Source organism: Saccopteryx bilineata, chromosome 3, assembly GCF_036850765.1.
Source record: "Saccopteryx bilineata isolate mSacBil1 chromosome 3, mSacBil1_pri_phased_curated, whole genome shotgun sequence".
NCBI classification, from domain to species: Eukaryota; Metazoa; Chordata; class Mammalia; order Chiroptera; family Emballonuridae; genus Saccopteryx; species Saccopteryx bilineata.
The window spans coordinates 120,337,313-120,344,574 of record NC_089492.1 but is presented as its reverse complement, the minus strand read 5'-3'; the positions used below and the strand labels follow the sequence as shown (position 1 = coordinate 120,344,574).

Genomic DNA, 7,262 nt, shown 5'->3' with positions numbered 1-7,262 from the left:
CAGGTGGATCCTGGTCGGCGCATGCGGGAGTCTGTCTGACTGTCTCTCCCTGTTTCCAGCTTCAGAAAAATACACACACACACACACACAAAAACATATGAAGTAAAATTTTCTTTTTTTCTCCTAATAATCTACCTTTTTCAGATAATTTTCAGACCCAGCTAGGGACTGACTCTAGCAGGGTTGAGGAAGAACATTTTTCTCCTCTATAGAAGTAACCTACAGAGGACAAAAAGGGATTTTGGGGTATTGGTAATGTTCTGCTTCTTGATATGAGCTGTAATTATAGGAGTATTTTAATTTTATGAAAATTAATTGAGCTATAAATTTTAATGTATATATGTTATATACATCAATAAATAGTTCTTATTAAAGAAACATACTAACATATTCATGATAATATGATATGATAATACAATACCTGAGTTTTTCTTTTTTTAGAAAACTTCTCAGAAATGATTAGGTATGGGACAGATGAAACAAAAATAGAGAATGTTAACAACTTTTAAGCTGTGTGATAGATACATGAAAGTTCATTCTATTCTCTTTATTTTGTGTCTTTGAATACTTTTATAATAAAAAGTTTTAAAAAATCATGGGTGAAATTTTAATCTTAGGGTAGAGAAGGGCATAAAACCCAAAAGACATAAATAAGAAAAAATAATTATGACTTCAACATCCATTCCCATTGCAGTGCCCTGGCACTGAGCCTGTCTATGGGTGACCTAATGCTGGCTACTGAGGGGTAGGCAGAAATCATACATTATAGCTACATACAGAAGCAATACAAATCAAAGTATCAATGAGATGTCATCTATTTTTCACGTAGTAGATTGATAAAAATAAAAAACTTGGTTAAGACCAAGTGTTGCTAGCTGCTTGAGGACATAGTTGTTCCCCTACGATATTGGTAGAAATATAAATTCATATAAAATTTTTTGGCAGGATAATTTGGAAATATCGATCAAAATTCTCCTGAAAGCAAAAGCAATATTGGAGTAGTAAGAGTGGGGATAGAAAGGAAACAAAGGGTATATGACACTAGTCAAACCTGATTAATAGTTGGGCCCTGCAGAATGGTTGGGATAAGTTCCAAGAAATGCGTAATCCTTAAGATAACATCACAAAGTGCACTTACACAAACCGGGATGGTACAGCCTCCTACGCACTTGGCTATATGATGTATCCTATTGGTCCTAAGCTACAAGCCTGTATAGCATGCTACTGTGCAAAAACATGAGATTAAATCAAGCACAGGAGAAAATGATGCAATCAAAAGACAGTAAACACAAGATGTATGAGGCTGCTACTGACATAACATGGCATACTGTTTTACAGTGAACTTCTTTTTCATGAGTAGAAAGAGTACATTCTAAAAAGTGATTAAAAGTATAGTATAGTAAATACATAAACTAGTAATGTAGTCATTTATTATCATTATCAAGTCAAGTATTATTTACTGTCCATAATTGTATATGCTATACTTTTTTTTATGACTGGCAGTGCTTAGTTTGTTTATGCCAGCATCGCCGCAAACACACGAGCGCTGTGTTGCACCATTACATTATGACAGTTACGATGTCACTAGTATAGGAATTATTCATCTCCACTATAATCCTATGGGACCGCTGTAGTACATGCTGTCAGTCCCTTGTTCAAAATGTAGCACATGACGGTGGATACACAGTTGACTAAATGTAGAGAAAAGGAGCCAAAATTATTAGGGAACTGATATGTGGTTATACAGCATTTGACTGTAATTATATGACTGATTAAATGTGGAGGAAAGAGTCCAAAATTATTAGGGACATTACTAGAAATAGGGAGTAATTTTGGGGTGTTTTTTTTTACCTGTAACGGGGAAGTAGCTGTGAACACACCAGCTATAATCATCATCAGAACAAATTTGACATGTTGACCACTTTGCTCACCATGATAATTTGCTTCCGGTCTTGCTTATTATAATAGCTACTACTGTGGTTCCTCCCGCAGAATCTTCAGTGTTAGCTTGCAAGATCTTGAATTCCTATCACTCGAAATTTGATTTTATTGAGTTTGTCATTAAATGCTAATATGTATGAGTACTCAGTTAAAAATATACCTTATATCAGCTTTTTCCTCCATGCCCCTCTTTGCCACTGTGATTAGTACCCCTTTAAAAATGCTGCATGAAATCATGCTTCTCTGGAATTTTTATTAATATTAAACTTTGTTTTAAATTCTCTTGTTCCTGTATCATTCAACCAGATTACAAGGAGGAACAGATCAGGTTTCATGTGCTCTCTCTAATTGCAATTTTCAGTCCCTCAATCATGTCCCTTTATAGTCTTTTCTGTTTTACAGACTAAATCATCACTCTGAGTCAGTGGCTGCAGTGCAGCTGGAAACCTGATCAATGGAGAACCCTGTATTTTAGCAGAAAACAGGGCACACACCAGGATCTTCTGCTCCAGCTGCACATTGAGGAGTATGGCTTTTTTTTCTTTTTAATGCCTTTACATTTCTAATTAGTTTAGTTACTCTAATTCTTTTCTTAAACAAGTGTGGAATGTTGTTTTTTAAGAAATATTCTAGTTATCCCCAATTCCTAGGCAGCTCACGATAGTATTATGATATATTACAGTTTAATCACAATTTGTGGGAAATGACATGTGCTGGTTAAATGAAATTTCTAGGTAAGCCGTTTTATCTTTCAATCATGTTGCATGATTCAGATTTTGAGATGCTTCATTTCTGGAAATGATGCTATTATTGAGAGGAGGGCACATGCTGCTAGTTGCTGTTTTGAGCACACCCCTGATAATATTTTGTTGTTGTTTTCATTTGTCTCTTTCTACTAAAAGCAAATCATTTCTGTCCACCAATAGCTGTGTGTGTGTGTGTGTGTGTGTGTGTGTGTGTGTGTGTGTGTGTAACTGGTATTTATTGGAGGTGCCAATTAATACCAGTTAATGAGATTCTGGTTAATTTGATGTTCTGGACCATATTAGCTCCAGAAACACCCAGAATAAATTTCCATACTTTTCTTCTTGTCCTTTTAAACTAAAATATATTATTCACAAAGCCATATTTTCAAACTACTTGTGAAACCACATCGTTAAAAGCTGTTGAAAGCCCCTTCTACACTTCAATTTGATAGCTGGTGGTTCTGAATGCATAAGACCCTTTGAGTATCAAGAGAGAACATAGACTCTGGGATCTGAGGAGTGTACAGGATGTGAGGGCAGATTTAATAATGATTTGCACAGCCCTAAGCCCTAGATGATGAGGGAAATGGATAGCATACTAAAAAGGCACCACTACCATCATTAATTCATCCAGCAATTATTTTAAAGTCTACCATGTGCAAGTCACTGTCCTGGCAGCCATGGAGAGAACAAGCCATACTGAAGTAGTCTAATATAGAAACAGCAAGTCCACCAATAGCTAGAACAGGAGCTAGTATGTTAAAAATGTCATGTCCATTGTTCAGGAAATAAGTGATATGAAAATTTAGAGGTGGTGGAAGATGTCACTTTTAGCTAAATGATAAGGGACAATTTCGTAGAAGAAAAGACATCTGAGCTTATCCATGAAGAAGGGATAGGATTGTGATAGGCAGAGTTGGCAGAACCTAGCATAAACAAAGAGGTAGGAAAACCCAAGTCTGTTCAGGGACTGTGAAAAAAGGTATCTGAATGTGAATAATGACAGAAAGGCTTAGAAAGGCAGGTAGGATCCATTTAGGGAAACTTTTGCAAGCAAGCTAGAGTTTGAACTTTATTCCAAATAAATAAACATCTTTGACTAAGGCAGTGGCCCAGAGCCCAGACTTTGGCCTTAGATAGATTCAAGTTAAAATTCTGATTCCACTTACTGTGTGTGATCTTGAGCAGGTCACTTACTCTCCAAGTGGCAGATTAATAACATTTATCTCACAGGGCTGTTATCAGGTGTAAGTGCAATCGGCATTTGAAGTAGTCATTCAGAAAACATTTATTGACCCTCCACCATGTATGTCCCAGACAATGAGCTTTGTACTGGTGGTATAGAGATAAGGCTGAAAGAAGGCATGAAGCAATGGGAAAGACAGATAAGTAAACAGAAAATTACAATACAGTATAAGTGAGCAAAGAGCTGGAGGAGCTGAGTAACTCAGATCAGGGAAGGGAATGGTGAAGAAAGCTTACCGGAGGAGGCAGCCCTTAGCCTCCTGATAAGGGCCTCTAAAGGTGGGTAGAATTAGAACTTATTTTCCAAGGTCTGATTATTTTTATTGTCTTGTTACATTGTAGTTTGTGACAGAAACAAGCATTTAAAACTCTAAATGGATTTTTTTTGTCGTTATTTATGTTGTTTGGTAGGCTGATTGTTTTTGCCTGGTTTTAAATTCAGAGAAGCGGAGAAGGTATGGGGGGAGGGTGCCCTATTTCTCAGCTGATTCCATTTGCAACCACATCAGCAGTGGAAAAAGTAAGCAAGCCAAATCGCTGAAACATGTGTGGTAAAACAAAAGAAATTAAAAGGAAGTTGCCTTAATATGGAGTAGCAAATCTGAGTTTTCATTTTCAGGAGATCTGTTTAGGACATTTGTTGGGTTTTCAGCCCACATTTATTTCCTCTTCTGAAATGCAGCCCGGTTTGGTTTTGTTTCTTCTTTTTTCTGGAGAATCACATCTTTTCTCATTCTTATGTTATGTGTTCTGGTGAAGTTGACTCCATTACATTCTGGTTTCAGGGTTGGTTGTGATTCAGACCTAGTTAATTAGCCTCACCCAGGCCTCAGGGGCTGGGATATGCATCACCCAATCAGAACCAGAGAGAGACAATCTGAGACTTCTGCTGAGCCTGTGAGTATGCCTTGGCTACTACTGGTGTGAACATGGGAAGTTGTAAAGTGGTAGCTACAGGCAGCCATTTATTTTCCTACCACTTCTTTCCACCACTTGAAGCCCAGAATTGAAGGCAGCCAATATAGAGGAGAGCAGGGATCCTGAGAGTAGAATATAAAGTTCATGAGGGCAAGAATCTTGCCTTTACTTTTAAATCTTTTTATTTATATATCACTCACAAACAGAAAAAAAGCGCACCAAACGAATGTTTGAGTAAAATATTACTGGAAAGTTAATACACGCAATCAAGAAATTAAACATCGTCCCCTCCCCATACTCCTAATAACTATCCTCTCTCATCTCTTGAGTATTAACACCATAATTTTTTGAGATTTTTGTATTTTATATAACTTGGAATTATATACTATACATTTTTGTGTGTCTGGCTTCTGTTACTCAAATTTATTGTAAAGGTCTTTGATGAACATACTCATGCATTTCTATTGGGTATGTTCCTAAGAGTAGATTTGCTAAGTCACAGGGTGTACACATGTTTAACTTTAGAAGATATTGCCAAATTATGTTCCAAAGTGATTATACCAATTTACTCTTCTACCCTGGTATGTATGTGGTGCTCCACATTCTAAGTAATATTTAGTATTTTCAGTCTTTTAAGTGTGAATATGTAGTATGTGTTGGGCAGATAAAATATATTATGCTCACTTTGTTAAAGATGGCGCTGCCCACGTGGAAGCCTGTCACCCAGGTGATAATATTAGTTGCCCTTCTTGCTTGGGATGGGTGTGATTATGTTAATATGTGTTGGGAGAGGGCTTTCATGCCAAAAGGTTTTAAAAGGAAGAGAGATCACGTTGTTTCAGGAGAAGAGTGATTACATTCTAGGAGAAGCCTATGCTGTAGGAGAGCAGAGAAAGGCCACGTGGAAGAGGCCAGGAGAAGCAGCCAAGATGGTGAAGTGCTGAGGGATAAGCCAGTTTGTGCAGAGTTTGTGCAGAGAGGAGATAGGGAACAGAGGTGAATAAGGCTGGTGAGCTAGAAACCTTTGATTCTAGGAAACTTAGATAAGTCAGTGGCTTTGGGAGCCCTGAATGGAAAGGGAAGTGTTTTCCCACTGCGTGTATTTCTTGCCCATTGGGTGCAAGCTAGGATTAAAGCTAATGGCCCACCAGTTCTTGGCTCTGTTGTTTCATTACCATCTGTCCGAATCCTATGCAAACCTGCATGGGCCAGGCTGCTGTGATGGAGGCCATGACTACTGGCTTTACAGTATGTCATATTGCACATGAGGTTGAATACATTTTCATATGGCCTTTTGAATATCTTTTCTGTGAAGTGCCTGTTCAAGTGTTTGGCCTATTTTTCTATTGAATTGCCTGTCTTTTCAGTTTAGATTTTTTTTTTCTTTAACTACTACACTAATACCATACTATATGACATTGTAGTTTTATAATAAACTTTGGTAGACTATATCCTTCTCCCTTGTTCTTTTTCTGAGTGTTTTGGCTATTCTTGGCCCTTTGCATTTCTACATGCAGTTGACCCTTGAACAATGTGGGGGTTAGAGGAGTCAAAAATTCATGTATAACCTTTAACCCTTTGAGTAGGACGAATGTTCATGTACATCCTCGTGCCTCCTGACCATCTGGAGTATGATCAATTTATTTTAAAAATGTATAAGGCAACATTAAAAAAGGACAAATGTATGTTCTTCTTGTTTCCATAAATTGGTTATCAAACAAACATGATTTTAAGTTAATAAAACTAGAACTGGAACTAATTTCATTTTTCGAAAAAAAACACCTCACTTCAAAGGGTCAGAGAGCATGAATAAAACTTATTACTCAAAGGGTTAAACTCCCCAAAACCTTAACTACCCCCAGTTATGTCTCAGTATCTGCAGGGATTAGTTCTAGGAACCTAAGAGATACCAAAATCTGAAGATGCTCAAGCCCCCTTATAAAATTATGTAGATCAATGCATATAGTCAGCCTTCTGCATCCATGGACTCCCAACCACAGATCAAACACTGATGATTTAGTGAAAAAATTTGAATACAAGTGGACCACCCGCATTGTTCAAACCCATGGTGTCCAAAAGTCAAGTATATATTTTAGAGTCAGGTTGCTATTTTTCACTTATAAACCTGTTGGGATTTTCATTGGGATAGTACTTAATCTATAATTAATTTGAAGAGATTAACATTGAAACTTCTAATCCATATGAAATAATACATAATCCTAATGGAATAATGAATATATTTCCTTAGGTTATCTTCAATTTTTTTCAATAAAGTTCTGTAGTTTTCTGTGTAGAGTGGTCTTGCATTCTTTTTTTCTTAAGTTTTTAAAAATATGTATTGATTGATTTGAGAGAGAGAGAAAGGGGAAGAGAGAGACAGATACATCAACCTATTTCTGTATGTGCCCTGAC

The 7,262-nt window shown here is 36.9% G+C and overlaps 1 protein-coding gene across 1 annotated transcript in view; it reads left to right on the top strand.

Moving 5' to 3' along the window:
* The first annotated feature begins 4,118 nt into the window (after positions 1-4,118).
* The window catches only part of VPS54 (VPS54 subunit of GARP complex), a 114,950-nt gene continuing 111,806 nt past the window's right edge, over positions 4,119-7,262 (top strand). The window contains exons 1-2 of the mRNA XM_066267231.1: positions 4,119-4,211; positions 4,718-4,829. The gene's annotated coding sequence lies outside the window, so the exon portion shown is untranslated. The remainder of the gene's footprint in view (positions 4,212-4,717; positions 4,830-7,262) is intronic.